The 16578-nt window shown below is 38.5% G+C and overlaps 1 protein-coding gene across 7 annotated transcripts in view; it reads right to left on the bottom strand.

Moving 5' to 3' along the window:
* KIAA1211 (KIAA1211 ortholog) overlaps positions 1-16578 on the bottom strand; it is a 124778-nt gene that overhangs the window by 62282 nt on the left and 45918 nt on the right. For 6 of the 7 annotated variants that reach the window (XM_018069402.2, XM_018069426.2, XM_018069411.2 and 3 more), the window contains exon 2: positions 1034-1177. The gene's annotated coding sequence lies outside the window, so the exon portion shown is untranslated. Of the gene's footprint in view, positions 1-1033; positions 1178-15612; positions 15632-16578 lie in introns of those variants that run through there. The other variant, XM_029962974.1, reaches the window with a different exon arrangement.

The raw sequence follows: 16578 nt of genomic DNA, 5'->3' as shown, positions 1-16578 counted from the left end.
CTCTTGCCACATAACACACCAGCCAAATATACATTTTGGCAAGACAGTCACAAGTAAGGCAGGACTTTTAGGTAACCAATAGTCTTTGTGAATTTGCAGGGTGTTATGAGTTAGACAGGACAACTTCTCTAAAACCACAAAAATAACTTCAAATAACAGAATCATATTGTTTTGTGCAAAAGCAAAGACAACGTTTCTACATTAGATAGACACCAAACCCAGATTTACAGAAATGTGGCGTAGACTGTTTGCAAATGACATCACTGATGAACACATTTGCCCTAGAACCACATTGCAGAATGGCTGCTATAGAAAGAAGTTATTACCTATTGTTTGGAATTCCAACACTCTTCCCAGAACAAGAAAAGAAAAAAGGATGGGGGGGGGAGAAAAAGAGAATCTGAATAGGAAAAAACCTCTGCTGCTGTTATTCCACTTTGAGAATGCACAGTAAAGTATGTTTTAACTGTTTTCAGCTTCTTCCAATACCTTTTAGAACTGAAATGTCAAAGGAAGCAGAGTTGTAAATATTTTACAAATAACCAGCCAATCCAAAACCTGGCAGAAAGGAAAATAGTGCAGATCTGTCCTGATAAAAGCACAAATGGTAGACTACTACTTAGCATCAACTCCCAGAGGCAACATTCTACAAACATGCTGTGTATATGTCTTGGCAAAATGAGAGTTGTGTGGTATACCAGAGACTACATAAATCTTTGCATGGCTAAAAATAACTTCAGTGCTTGAAATGAAAGATAATATTTGCTGTTTTGCATAGCATTTGTTTTCTTTTTTTTTTCCAAAAGACACATAAAAGCTACAAAGCAAATAGTTTTAAGCTCAGAAACACAAGAATTGCATTCTTTCTTCAATAAAAAAGCATCTTTTTTTCTAAGTTAGAACATGCAGGGTAAAGAAATACTTCAGTGTTCAATTATTATCTAAATATTCACGTCTGCCTTCAACTTAATGGATTGTTAAATGAAGACAACACTTATGGTGTTAAAGGATTAGCAAAAAAACCTCTCCTTACCTTTTTTTAAGCTGGGGTGTGGTATTCTCTACTTTCACACAGTCTTGCACTCTCTCTGAAATGGGTATTTTTCTTTAATATAAGAGATCAGAAGTCAGGATACGCTGCTAGGGACCGGTGGTTAACATTCTTCTCCCAAACTGCCTAGGTAAAAGTGGAATAGAAAGAATTTTAGTTCAACTTTTCTAAGCCAGCCTAGGAGTGGGTTTTTTTTGTTTTCACTCTTTTGAAGGGTGTTTATAAGCTGAACAGTTCCTGTCTGCCACATCTCTTGTAAATCGTTTGAGATGCTTGTAGTCTAAAAAAAAATAAGGAAGAAAGAAAAAAAAAAGATATTGCAACCTGAGAAATTTTCATTAGCTTTGGACTTCCCTCTGAGACTTTCATACAAAATGGTCTTTCTTTCCTCGTTCTAACTAGAGAAATAGCAACACTTTCTTATTTTTCCTTCCAAACACTCACGTCCTGCAGTTCTAAATCAATTATATCTCAAGAAAAATATATCACCGGCTTTACTGTAGTTTGGCTGAAATAAAAATGTAGTATTTTCATTTCTCAAAATGAAAAACTAATAACTTCTAAAAGTTAAAATGTGACCTTGTCATATCTTTGATTTTCCTTCTATTAGAATGCACAAAAGTGAGTTTTAACTATTTTCCTGGCAAAGAACATTAAATGCCTTTGTTTAATAAAAAAAAATCTACTGCCAAAAACTGAAATTATAGTAATCTGTTTGAATACACTGCAAAATAGAAAAAATTTAAACAGATGAAAACAACTTGCAAAATTAAACAAAGCAACCATTTTTCTTCTGGTTTTACTAGTTTTACATTTTACCTTGAAAAATTTAACTGTAATTTTGGAATTTTGATCTTGCACAATTCAAAATGTACCTCAAAAGTTTTATGCTCATTTTAGGGCTTGCTGTGCTTCATTTTGCACTGAACTCAAAGTAAATATCAGACAGGAATTTTGTAGCATCTAATCTATTCCCATACTCTAGCAGTTATTAAATAGTATTTGCTATATTCGTTTATCCTTACATCTTCAGGCAGCTACAAATAAGAGTATTTTGTTGGAACAATGTAATTAGTTTATTGGTTAAATCATGTTCCATTTGACAAGACAAGGATAAGCGCATGTTTGACTCTTGGTAACCAAACAGAACAGCTTGCAGGCATTAAATAATGGGGTTATTAGCCCCAGTATTCAGCTTCTCCTGAAGTTCATGGGCTAGTGTTGGTGGGCACTCTCAGGCTGACAGAACAGATGATGTAGATCCGTGGTTTTCCCAGCAAAGGCACCTGAACAAGGCAGTCTGTTTAAGCTGAGAAATTAGCACTCATTTGACTCTGCACCACTCATAACATTCAGAATGTCTTGAAGGTGTGAGTGAGAGATTAAAAAGTGGTATGAAAAAATCCTGAGCTTGTTAGGTCAATTCTAAAAAAAAAAAAAAAGAAAGGTACTCCTAATTCATATGACAAAATGTGATGGTCTCGAAAAACTAGTACTTGAGTCTAACTGGCAACTCCAGGTGTTAGACATCTCATATATTCTCATCAACCTCAAGTCTAATTTTCACATGTAGACTCAGCACTACCCTCTTGTTTCTGGGCATAAGATGCAGCATTGACAATAGCGTGTGCTATAGTCTGAGCATGGAAAGTGTGTGGCCTGCATCAGGATATCAGGTCAATGTTGTTCTAGCACAACAGGCAGGAATGTATTCGCTTTTTCACCAGAAAAATTTTCCACAAAATCAATTGTAATCAATTGCCAGTGCAAAGATCTCTGTTAATTCACAGCTGTAAATCCTGCACGCAACCAAAATCCCTCTCCAACACAGACTCTCTGATTTCCTGCCCTGCAGACATCATGCTGTTAAATGGCAGAGCAGAGAACATCTCTCAGTGTGCTAATGTCACATATTTCACTGCCCCTTCTGCACCTGAGTGACTTATGCTAATGGCCATGGCACTGCAGACACCAGTTCACTGCACCTGCAATAAGGAGCCTGCTGTAACTGAGAGACTTCAGGTCTGTCGTCTTGTCTGCATACCAAGGTATGCAGCATATCATCTACCAGTCCATTATGGAGAGTCAGTTTTCATTCTTCTGGGTGAGGTTTTGAAGCATGGCAGCAATGGGTCAACTTCTGAATTATTTTATTATTCTTGAAAATCAGAATTCAAAGCACTTTGAGCTCCTGAGTGTAATACAGACCTTCACTGTTCAAGGTGCGAGAAAAGCAAACTTAAAGCACGGACAGTGTTAACCACTAAGCTCAAGATGCATCAAGGAGATATGCCCTGGGAATAATAAGCAAAGAGAAAAGGTCTTCCTTCTATTTACTAACACTCTTTTTCTTCTCGGGGAAGACGCGGAGACAGATGGATAGGGAAATACTTCAGTGAAAAGGAAATTCTTGCAGACAGGCTACCATGGAATATTTGGATCTTGAAAGATCATGTCAGGAAGTTATTCTATTTTGTACCCTTCCAACACAGCCATCAAACGCAATACAGAATCAGAAATACATATTTCCAACACAGAAAACTAAGCAGACACATACTCTGCATACACTCAGGGAAAATTACTACATCCCACAGTAATAAGTAACTGACAGAAGCAATGATGCCAGGCCCATGAAATTCTGACCAGAATAGAAATCAGGAAACAAAAAGTTGCTTCAGTTTTCCAAGGTTTTTTTTTGGACACAGACCTTTCTATTCTGCGTTTTATTTTTTCACATCTACCTTTTAGCTCATAGTAATAGTACAAAACTTTAGAACAGAGATAGGCCACTATAAAGCAGGTCACTGAAAATACCTACCATAATGCTAGACTTACAAGTGGTAAACTGATCAACTGGTCTATTTTCAGCATCTCAGACTATAGTTGTTCTTGTACATAGTCCACATGGTTGTTATTTCGTCACACAACACAAAACTAGCAGGCAATTAAGCATGACAAACTATCAAATATTTGTCCACTAAAGGACCCTGCTATATCTTCTCTCCCTCTTTATTAAGTCCCTGTTCTTCTAAATGCATGTTTCAACCTCTCTCGGGATAGCTGCCTAACACTACAAAAGGAAATATGCTGTTCAGCATATCACAGGTAAATATAAGCAACATTACTCACAGAATACTTCTTCTTTTATGCAGAGAAAACTCCTGATTTGAAGAAAAAATAAATTATCATCAGATAGAGAAAGCCAACATCAACAACTCCGGAAAAAAGCAAAAGAGTGTAGGGATATCTGTCAGTTAAAATACCGAAAGGTGTGACTCAGTGTTTTGTACCATGAGCAAGAAGATAAACCCCCTATGACTTAAATGGTTTCTTTAGAACCTCGTAGACCACTCTGCATTAGAAACAGAGTTAACACATTTCAAAATGTGATCCTCAGATTAATTCTGATAACATCTATAATACATTTGGTACACATATAAAAATAAGTGGAATATCAATCAAAAACTACATCTTTTCCAGACTACTTACAGATAAAAGTTTGCAACAAGTAGTTACCTATGACTCATAAAATCACAGAAGGGTTTGCATTGGAAGGGACTTTAAAGATCACCTAGTTCCAACGCCCCTGCCATGGGCAGGGACCGGTTTCACTAGACCAGGTTACTCAGAGCTCCATCCAACCTGACCTTAAACACTTCCAGGGATGGAGCATCCACAACTTCTCTGGGCAACCTGTTTCAATGCCTCACCACACTCACAGTGAAAAAATTCTTCCTAATATCTAATCAAAACCTACCCTCTTTCATCTTACACCCATTCCCTCTTGTCCTGTCACTACATACCCTTGTAAAAAGTCCCTCTCCAGCTCTCCTGGAGGCCCTCTTTAGGTACTGGAAGGCTGCTCTAAAGTCTCCCTGGAACCTTCTCTTCTCCAGGCTTAACAGCCCCAACTCTCTCATCCTGTCTTCATAGGAGAGGTGCTCCTATGAAGCAGGAAAATTAGTACTATTCAGTAAAACATTTTTGGCACAGTCAGTCTTCGGAAAGTAGTTAGTATAAGTTGTTTTGTTAGTGAGTTATAGTATATTTTGATACCAAGGTTTAGTTTTAAATTAAATCCAAACCCAAAAGAATGCTGATGCACTTCTTCGGTGGTCAATAAAACCTTTCTTTCTCTGTACCAGATACTGAGGTTTTTCTGTGTTGTACATCACACAAATCCATTACTTTGGATTATTTTCTCTGATAATGTATCATATAGTATCCACAACTGCTCAAAGCTAAGAAAATAATCTCCAGAGATCATATCAGATCAGATATTTTATCATGGTGCCAAACTTGAGTTTGACTCTCTAGCCCCTGCAGGGAGCATAATCCCCAAACATCCACATGTGTATGAGCACACACTCACACACACAGCCTTAGAATAGCAGATTAAGTTTATATAACATTACTTCCTTCCCAGAGGTTTGGACCATTCAAGGGGAACAAATCCCCTCACTGCAAGGGAGGATTGCCAGGACTCATTAAGAGAAAAAGAACTATGCTATCAGATATGATCTGGCCTGCCCTTTCCTAGACACATTTCTTTACCTAAATGCATATTGGAGTGAATTTTATTTCAAAATGGGCTACTGTAACACTAATAAGTGTACATCTCCTATCCATCCACCCAAATGAAGTGAGCAGATAATTTCTTACTCTATATGCAGAAAAGAGTACCCAAACACAGTGGGCAAATAGTCTTCTCACTCCTCAGCCAAAATTAAATTCTGTTACGTTTTCATGAGAAATAAGTAAAAATCTAAACATTTAGAACTAGCAATTAAAAGAACTGCAAATAACAGAAAATGTAGAAATCATTCTTAATAGATAATATCTCATAATGTAGCACAGGAATGCTGGGATAAGGAAAGCTTTGGTAAATTAGCACAACTATTAACATCGACATATATTCTGCCCCAAAACACTAGGATAGCGCAAAATGTCACTTAATTCATAAAGCTGCTTGGTGCTTCATGGAAAAACAAGCAGTAAAAATGTTCAGCTCCTAGTTTTCAGAGGTAGGAGTGGCAGAGGTAGGAGTAAAGACTTCTCCCAGATTTCCTTATACTGTTATTTTAAGCCATGCCTTGCAAGGAATCCTCTTCTGAGGTGTAAACCCAAGTTAGAAAATGAAGAAGAAAAAAATTTGTTGCATGCAAGGGCATGCAATAAGGTAGAAAGATGTAAAGGGTGCAAAGAAGGTCACACTCTTCCCAGTGACACCACAAGGGGTAACAGGTCAACACTGAAACTCAGGAGGTTCCCTCTGAACATCAGGAAACATTTTTAACTGTAAGAGTGACTAAGCACTGACACAGGTTGCCCAGAGAGGTTGTGGAGTTGTGGTGGGTTGACCTTGGCTGGACACCAGGTGCCCACCCAGCCGCTCTATCACTCCCTTTCCCAGCCAGACAGGGGAGAGAGCAAGATGGAAACAACCCATGGGTTGGGATAAGGCAGTTTATTAAAGCAAAAACAAAGCAAAAGCAAAGCAAAGCTTGGGCATGCAAAAGCGAAGTGAAAGATAGCAGGGTTTATTCTCTGCTCCCCATGAAGCAGGGCTTCAGTACGTGTGAGGGTTCCTCAGCAGGCAGCCACTGGAGACAATGAGTGCCCGCCCTCCTGCTCCTTGCCTCAGCTTTTGTATCTGAGCTGACATGGTATGGGATATCCCTCAGGTTAGTTCAGGTCAGCTGGCCTACTTGGGTCCCCTCCCAGGATCTTGCCCTCCATTGAGGAAGGAATGTTACCGTGTTGGTGCTGTGCTCAGCAGAAGCCAAACATGGGTGTGTTATCAACACCCTTCTAGCCACCAATGCAAAGCACAGCACTGTGAGGGCTACTATGGGGAAATGAACTCCAGCTCAGCCAGACCCAATAAAGGAGTCTACATCCTTTGGAGGTATTCAGAACCCAAATGGACTGAGTCCCGGACAACGAGATCTAGGTGACTGTGCTTTAGCAGGTGGGTTGGATGAGATGGCCTCCAGAGGTGCCTCCCAACCTCAGCCAGTCTGTGATTCTGTGAAAACAGGTGGGAAAAAATAGAAAAGTAATTGCCATAATTAGGAAACAAACAATTAAAAACTTTTTTTTTTTTTTTTTAAATACAACCCTAGTTATCACAAGCCAAACAACAGCATGAGTAAATAGGATAAAACTGGATTAACAGACCTGCAGAACAATTGCTGTAATTTCCCTGGGTCATGCTGACACCATTAAAAAGTCATTTCTCCAGTCAAAGTTATATAGATAAAATCCAAATGCATGCAAAAGACTTAGTAAGAAGAAAGCTTTGATCTCCCAAACTACAAGGTAGGAATATTTTCCTCAGAAAAACCTGCCAGATCTTAATGTGAAAAATGTAGATTTTGCAGGGCCAACCACCCCCTGCCCTGCAGCTGTGGCCCTTGTTCACCTCTGCACTCCCTCTCTTCCCTCCAGCACAGCCAGAGGTAGCAAAGGTCAGCGGCAAAGCTGCATTAAAAGACACTGGGAGACAAACAGATGGGTAGATGAGGCTGTTTAACCTGCATAATATTACTGCTGATGAGGAATGGAAAAGGGAAAACTCACTTGGTCTCAGGGGAGCTTGATGGCATTGCAGTAGGAAGATGGGAGTATTTTTGCAATGCACTAGTGCACCACCGTCCTGCAGCACAGCCAGAGCATGCTGTAGTTTTACCTTCACTTATGTTGAACAGCAACTAAATCAAACTAAAACTGTAGTCCTCCCTGTGTTGTAAGGTGTTAAGAGAGAACTTCTCTATCAGACTATTCAATCCAGCTCTCCAGTCATGCTCGGCTAACCTCAACCCGCCCTAGACACAGGAAGCTTGCCCAAGTGTGAATCAAAGTACATATCATTGCAGTTTAGTTATACTTACTAAACTTACATTGCAGTTTACTACATGTTATTGCAGTTCAGTTATACTTACACTGTCGGAATGTAAGTGTAAAATGCCAAGGAATAAATGGGAATCCAACCTCTCTCTGTACTTTGGTTTCTTTTCCATACACTTTATATGTGTGCCTTAAGAAGACTTTTTTTTTCTTTTAAAAAATAATGTAATGTTCTTTCTCAAGTACCACAAACATCTTCAATTAGAAATGCTTCTAATATACTCTAAAAGATTAAAATGTGAAATATTACAATTTCTTCATTTCACTAACAAAATATATGTTTTTGCTTCTCTGTTTACTATGCCAAGTATAACCTCTAACACCCAGGAAAAAAAAAAAGATAAGGTAGGTCATCAACCATTGCAAGATTATTTTATGATGGCACAATCCTCTGGTTACTTTCTGTTCACTAAAAGTGCAATTAAAACCAGTGTTCTATGGTTATGTGTCATTCCTGACTATATAACCACACTACTTCCGAGCACAGCTAGAAAAATTACCTACAATATTATGTGACCAGTTGCCATTCCCTTTACTTGATCTCAATTGAATTCTGTGCTACAGGCTGACTTAAATGAGGCTCTAAAGTTGTTTGTGGAGTAGGATTCTGCTCTACAAGAGTAAAAGTTTGAAAAAACCAAAAAACCTCTGTCAAAAGAACTTCAAAGAAAAAGAAAAAAGGGGACAAAAAGCCTGAGAAACTCCTATTTGAGGAATATCATATCACAAAGTGCACAGACAGCACAAGCCTCATTGAATAATGATGCCTAATCTAGTGTATGTCCAAGTAAGGAGAGGAAAGAGATTTTCTTGTACCAACTCCTCAGTCTGCGGAGAAGTCAGTAATAGTTTGTTTCAGGTACTCGTTCATGCAGAGATAAATTTACCAGCTGCCTTGGAAGCTCTCTGAAGAAAGGCACTATAGAAACATAAATCATTAATGAAGCCAGTGACCTCATCCTTGGGTAACTAGAGAAGCATAAAACCAACATGCTGTAGAGGTAGAAAGTTTTCTAGTCAGCAGTGCCATGCACCAGCGGGCAGTAAACACAAGAGCATCCATCTTGATGCCATAGCTGATTCCTTTTGACAGGCTTTGTGTTTTTATCTCAACCACCACAGGTCATAGGTGGCAAAAAGCAGAAGCTTCTGAAGACAAATGAGGTCATAGTTCAATAATTAAGAGGGGGAACCCTGCTTAATCTTTTCATCTCATCCAAGGCTTTCCTGAAGTGAAACATTTAACAGATGTAAAATATATTTTGTTAACTTTAAGAACATGAGAAGAGTCATTGTGCCAAGGTCCAACCTGTGGCATGCAGCAACACCGTGGGGAAGATGGGGACCAAATGTGCAAAAAGAAACTCGGCTTTAGTAACCACCCAGCTCTTTCAGCCTCACAGGGTGACAGAAACTACCCCCCATATGCAAAGGAGCGGGAGCAGTCCAGCTTTTTGGTGCTCTATCTTTCTCAGCCCAGCTCCTTCACCTTTCAGTGCCTATGACTGCAGCTGCTCCAGCCAAGCTCAATCTCTGTCCCATGGGCATGGCAGCAGCATGGAAGTCACAGGACACAAAGGCTGCCAACAAAAAGGCAGGACAAAGGGCAGCTGCTGGCATGAAGTCAGACAAGAAAAAGGCTTTTGCACAAGGGTGAAGCTGCTACTACGTGATGTAATGAGTGACCATAGATCCAGAGTACCCAGATCCAGGTCCTGTGAGCTCCAGGTTGTGGCATTTGACAGGGACTTTTACAGTCCATAGAACAAAAAATACAGTTACTCCAAATTTTCCCAATAATTACAGGTGTCTTAATGGCATCATGAGGACAGCAGTCCTTTAAAGAGAATTTAAATGAGACAGGATGATGACCGCAAGATCTTTTAAGGAGGCTGTTTGACATACAAATAATCACCACGGAGGGAAAACAAAAAAATGAAAAACTTGCTGTGGAGAAAAAAAAAAAAAAAAAGAAAGAGGTTTGTCCTCTGTCAGAGAAGAAGAGATGTTGTCTCCGGTAAACTTAGCCAAATGAACCCATGCTTCACTGTATGTTTCTTTGGGTCCAACAGCTTTGTGACTGACATGTTATTTTTTTTTCTTTTCCAAAGAGATAAATTACAGAGGGAGCATTTCACTGGCATCTTCATCCTGCTAACACAGCAAGAGAACTCAGCTGAGTGTCATGCCAGCTGCATGTGGTGATTTTAGCTGACAACTGGCCTAAGCTGCCTTTGCTGTTCATGTGATAACTTGTTTTCCAACTAGCTGTACAAGCAACTCAAGCATTATATTTTCCCAGCTTCTTCCAGGTAGTTTTTCAGCCTGTTCTAGTATGACAATTTGCCTCTGAAACCATGGCCGATGGTTACTGGCAGGCCAGTACCTTTGTCCTGACAGCTTTTGGTGATTGTCACGTGAAGTTCACATCTACCTCTCTCATACTGATGTATCGTTGCTTAAATAGTAGAAAATGGCACAGAAGGGTTTGTGCTTTCTCCTCTCTGGAAATTAAGAAGTGAGATTGCACAGACTTGATACTCTTTCCCTGCAAGAAATCTATATGCAAAAAGCCACACCGTCCATACAAAATTAATATTACTTATTTATAAATCAATAGTTCCATGCCTGAAGAGATTGTAACCTTCTAAATTTTTTTCCTCACATATAAAAAGAGAGAAGGGAGAAAAATGGAGTGGTGGCGACCAACAGTTTACCTAATTGTTTCTAATTATCCTAAGGATAGAAAATATGAGCTGTACTAATGTCAAAAGACAGGAAGGGATGATAATAAAGGAAATAATTTGCTGTATGAAAGTTTGACAGTCTTCTATCAAATACGAAGATATATAATTTCTTTTTTAGGACTTTCAGTATTTGTTGTGTTCATTTAATAAAGCACTGCATGTAGTGAAAGACAGAAATTGTAGGGGTATTTGTGAGAAAGCGGCTCTGTAAAACTGTAATAAAATCAAAAGGCTCAAAGGAATAAAAAAGAAAATTACTTAAATCATGACTCTCTAGTTTACTCTCCACTTGAAATAACCCACACGAAGTACCAAGGAACAATTTTTCTTTCAATTCCATGACACTTCCATGGACAAAGTATATAACTTCTCCAGAAAGCACATTAATACCTGTCCACTTGACAGGGAGAACTGCGCCTTAACAGCACCAAAGCTCCCAAGCTTTCACTAGTGGTGATAAAAAACACTCACTGTAAAATATATATGTGTACAAAAATATATATACTCCCGCCTCAGGCATACACACACAACCAGTCTTCAAGTTTTTATAACACATTAAAAAAAGTTTCAAACTTCAAAGAATTTATTTGCCTTTCACAACATACTCTTACCTGAAAATAAATACAAAGTCCCCAACATCAGTCAGCAGAATTAAATAAAACAGCTAATAGGGTAAGAGACCCTTTATGCAGCTTAAAACTAATTAATACCTATTTAAATATCAAATGTTGACTTTAAAGAAATGACATCTCTTTTAGAAATTCTGTCTTTTTTCCCCATGTCATCTGTTCAGGGGGCACATCTTGGAATATACTTGAAAAATGCCAGTTTAGCATTTGTTGTTTTGTTGAATTAAACAATAAAATGAACAAGAAATATTTTAAAAGCTTCTTCTCCCTCCTCCCCAAACTGTAAGGCCTTCCTGCTAGGTTTTTTTTAATCTCAAGGAAATGCATGCTGAATTTTGTATAATTATTCAAAAAGTCATCTTCTGGAAACTGTAGTGGGCTACAACTCCAGTTCCTAGAAAAGATGAATGTGTGCTACTAATTATTCAGTGTTATGCTGTTTCTTCACTTAAATAGCTCCATCTCCCAGCAAAGTGAAGCAAGAGATGAATATCTCTGCTGTGTTTATTTTCAAATTGGAAAATGCATTTTTTGCAGAAGGTTTTATTACAAAAAGAAATATATATTAGATGTAAAAGCCCTACTAAAAAGCAACTAGTTGCAAAGTGAGTTCATTATTAGGAATTTATTAATAAGATCTATATCATAACATTTAATGGATTCTTATTGGATGCTTGTTCTAGTCATAAATTTTCAGGAAAAAGTCCACTGGATTAAGTTTGTTGTGCACACCACACATTCTATCAAGTCCGTGGCATTTTAAAGCAGGTCAGATATCCCTTTTCTGGATTGGCTGGCTGTGCCATTACCACACAAGGTGACAGACAGAAAATGTATGAAGAGTGAAAGAAACATAGCTGTGAAAGTACAGCATAGCAACAGCAGTATGTGTTTGCCTTCTGCATTTTGGGACACTTGAATAAGTGTTCACCCCTGCAGATAATTTTGTTCACCTGGAAACCTTCATGTTTTCTCTCTCCACATGAAAAGAAGTATGGATTAGGAAGCCTTCTTATTTTTTCTTAATTTTCTAGGCTATTGTTGCTATAATTATATGGTTTGCATGTTCTTTTGGATAAGCACTGTGTCTTTTTCTAAGTTTGAGAAGCATCCAACGTGTTTCTGGAACTGCTGCTATCCCAGAAGTGAGAAGTTGTGACAAGCCTACAGATCAGTTCTGTTTCTCATACTTTTCCACACAACCTTAGAAGGACAACCCTACCAATGAGATGGAAGAAGGTAAATATGTCAACTGCCGGTAGCAGAGACACTTAAATCCACTCACTTTCTTGCCATGAGAAAGCATTGGGAGCCGGAAAATGGGCAGAAATTTTAAAGAAAACCCATTCAAGTAGCATACCCTGAAGGGAGAGGAAGGGAGATGGGAACAAAGGCTGCTGTGATATTTCATGGACACATGTGTCCTACCTGGCATTTCCAGCAACACAGCAAACCGAGACCGCAGCTTCTCTGGAGAAGCAGGTTCTCCTGGTAGAACTCGGGGAACATCAGCTCAGCTCAGTTACAGGTTCCACCTTCACTGAGCTGGGTCACATTTTGTAGAGCTTTGTAACATAAAGCAGAATGCTTTTTGAGCAAACGTTCATTTAATTGTTGTATCGGGATGCCATTTTTGTAATTAAGCAGGAAGATAAAAAAAAATCTTGAGAGTTTTGAAATGTTTATTCAATGCCTGTGTATGAGAGGAGCCTGGGAAGAAGCTGTTGGGAGAAGGGTATTTTCTCCTCTGTCCTGTTGAGGAGGGAGAAGGAGAGAGGGGTCAGGTGGGCAGCTGGCCGAGGTCAACCTACCACAGTTTGTTACTGAAAGGCAAAAGGTTCCTCACTGCCAAGGAAATGTTCCAAGTGTAGATTCACTTTTGGTTGTGCCCTTTTAAACTCAGAGATTCCAGCTCTCTCATAAGACTTTCACTGCACTGATCCTGTATTTGTTTCTATCTTCATTCCCCTCTTTTCTGAGAGATAGGTAAGTATAACAAAATGAAAGTGATATTAGGCACCAAAAAGGACCCCATTACAAACCATTTCTCCAAATGCTTAGAAATAGTTTGAAGTTTGGCACTTGTGATAGTGGTAGGTTGTCACATCAAAAACCCGAAAACTGTTGCAATTACTTTCTGCATTATTTCACTTCAGTATTTCAGGTTATTGCCCAATAGTAAATAAATAATTTCTCAGTGGTTCTGCAATGATCACAATGGTCACTAGGAATTAAGAAATCCAGTTGATGCAAGTAATTGGATTTGAGAGAACCCTATAGGAAGTAAAAACTTAGAGGAGTTGTTCAAACAAATGAGCAGGGAAGCAAAACTAAAGAGACCTGAATGCCAGCTACAGAAGCTGCATATACCAACAGCAGGAAGCATGGGGATCTGCTATGGAAACAAGAGCAGGTGAGCAGATAGAGTAGCAGAGCCAGTACTCACTGCAAGCAGATGAATCATTTGGCTATAATTGGGAATGTTCTTTTCAACATCTATTTTTAAATAAAATGTTGAAGAAGCTTTCACAAGATTTTGCATGCTCTATTTCAGTTTCCAAGAAGTACCAAAATACTACCAGAAATTTTGGTCCCAGAATATTGCCTCAAGGATCTTAGAATAGAATTCCCCAAATTTTACATAAAAGCATGAAGTGAATGTTTCCAGCTTGTTCCATCTTTGTTTTAGGTTCATTGAGCCTAAATAGCCAGTCTAGCATGCATACCTAAGGCAAATGCAACTTCAAATCTTTGCTAAGTCCATCTGCCCTTAATATTAAGAAAAAACATTCCCTATGCTGGAAAGAGTGAATGTTGGAAAATACTTGAAATGTCATCAAAAGACAGCTTGAGAGGGATAAAAGTTCATTCATTTGAAATAGAACAAAATAAAAATCTGAGAAAAAATCTGAGAAATACTAAATTTTGATAGCAACAGAGGTAGTTTAAAGAAAAGCCATGATCACAAACAACAAAAGTATGGTTTACCCTGACTGTCAGTGTGGCTGACAGTTTTCCATTTAAAAGTAAAAGCCTAAGAATTTGTCCACAGCTTACTGTACACTAAACCAGATATATCAGGAAAAAAGTCAAACTCTTAGTTTACATGAAAGGCTTTATATATTCTTATTGACAAATGCCACAGTCTGTCTCATACCAAAACGAAAGATTACAGAATTTTATTCATCCAATCTGCATTAATTTTCTTTGGAGTTAAATTACTTCATGTTACATTCTGCTACATTGTGTAAAACTGCAATAATATTTCCACGGTTTGGTTTGAAAGGAAACAGTGGATTTGCTTTAGTGTGCTAGTCATGGACAGGAATGGCACACTCGGCTTGCTTGGTCTAAATGTAATCATCACGCTTCCCTCTACAACTCTGATTTGGAGTTAATATGTGAAAGCTATGTTTATGCCTTAATAGCATGAGTGCTTAGTTTTAGCCTTTTGTTGGTCAAAAAAAAAAAGCCTAAAAAGCAATCCTCCACATGCTTTCTGAAATTGTTATAAGAGAGAAATCATTCAAAATGTTCACATAAGCAAGGTACACAGTTGTACCTTTTAACTGAATGAGAAACTGTTCCCTTAGGTGTCTTTAATTTATAAATTGCAACCTCCTGGTTGTATGGTCTCTTGGCATGAAGTTATTAATAGAGACAGAACTTTGAAGAAACGTTTTAGAAAGCTTCCCTGCCCCTGGAGACTTGTCCTGAGGGATTACGCCAACCAAATGAATTAAGGAACCAGTCATGTACTTTCCAAATGCAACCTGCATGTTTCCAAATAATTCAACTGCAGCCAGACTATTTTAGCTCAAGTTCCTTGTGCCAGAAGAGCTTTGTCTCCTTGCCAGAATTAGTCACCTAATTTTGGAAAGTTCACCACAAAAACAAAGGGAACCTGTGAAACTACAAAGGAGGTGTTATCACCTCTATTCAACATATATCCCTTCTTGCCAAATTGCTGTAGCTGTGCATGGAATTTTAATTTTGAGGCAGCTATTGGATTCTATGGGCAAGTATGATTTAGAATTGTAAATCTATGAAATTCTGAACAAGTGTCAAATGTCAGCAAGCTACAAGGAAACAGCTTTTCTTGACTAAGGTAAGTCTTGTTAGATTTTTTAATTATTTTATCTTGCTAAAATGCAATTTATAAGTGCCTTCCAAAGTGCAATGAAATAACTCTGAACAAGGGTAGCAATACTTGAGCAAATAGTTGCAACTCCTAAACCTAAGTTGTTACAGTGTAGGCCAATTATCTAATTATTACCTATTTTGGCAAATGGTAATTGTTCAATCTTCTTTTCTTTCCTTCAGTGAGTGAGTCCATCCTCTTCTCCCTCAGAAGCTGCTCACTTCAACCCTGGCAGATTTAATGTCTCTCTTTCACTGGAGTGTGATCGCAAAGGTAGACAACCTTCAGCACAATGATGGCCACAAGCCATGGGACAGGATAGAGCCCAGAGAGGAAACTAAGAACATTCAATATTTTTAAAATGCTTTCCTGCCTTGCCTCCAAATCAGTAACCATAGCACATACAAGGCAAATCAAACAACTCTTATTTCTTAGCAGACAAGTGAGGCAAATAAATGTGCTGTTCCATGGACACAATTTAGGGTTTGATGACTGAAAAGGACAGAAGGGAGCCTTACATCTAGGCAGTGAAAATCTCTATGGAGGAACAGTACTGTCCAGAGCTACACTGCACAAATCCTCTAGTGACCTGACTGAGGTAGGGCTCTAACATCAAGAGTTCTTGTTTTAAAAGTGTTCATTTTTTCCTCATTATTCAGCATGGCACTCATGTATAACTCACTACACAGAATCCACTCTGAAGAGAATTATTAAATTTTCCAAATCCACTTGTTCTGAATGTTTGCTTGCCCTCAGAGCTGTCCTCACAAAAAACATTATTCTTGAACAGTTAACATGAGAATAACATTTTAACTATGGCCTTGGCAGCAAAACACCGTAAAATATTTTGTATATTAACGACAGTCTGAAAAAAGTCTGGAAGATGTAGGAAGCACATCTGAATGCCAGAATATAAAGCAATATTGGGAGAAAGCTCTGCTGATGCCTCCTTGCTCCAGTGTAGCCTGTGCACAGATCCACTCAGACATCATGAGAAGTTTGAGGAGGCAACTATTGATGTTCTCTCTGGAGAATATCACAAGCACTGTCTAGTAAATCCTAAATGAATGTGCACAAACTGTGATCTGCAGACATGGAAAG

This window comes from Manacus vitellinus, unplaced genomic scaffold, assembly GCF_001715985.3.
Source record: "Manacus vitellinus isolate BGI_N305 unplaced genomic scaffold, ASM171598v3 scaffold_0_pilon, whole genome shotgun sequence".
Taxonomy (NCBI): domain Eukaryota; kingdom Metazoa; phylum Chordata; class Aves; order Passeriformes; family Pipridae; genus Manacus; species Manacus vitellinus.
The sequence above is the reverse complement of the archived record's forward strand: the minus strand, read 5'-3'. Positions and strand labels throughout refer to the sequence as shown.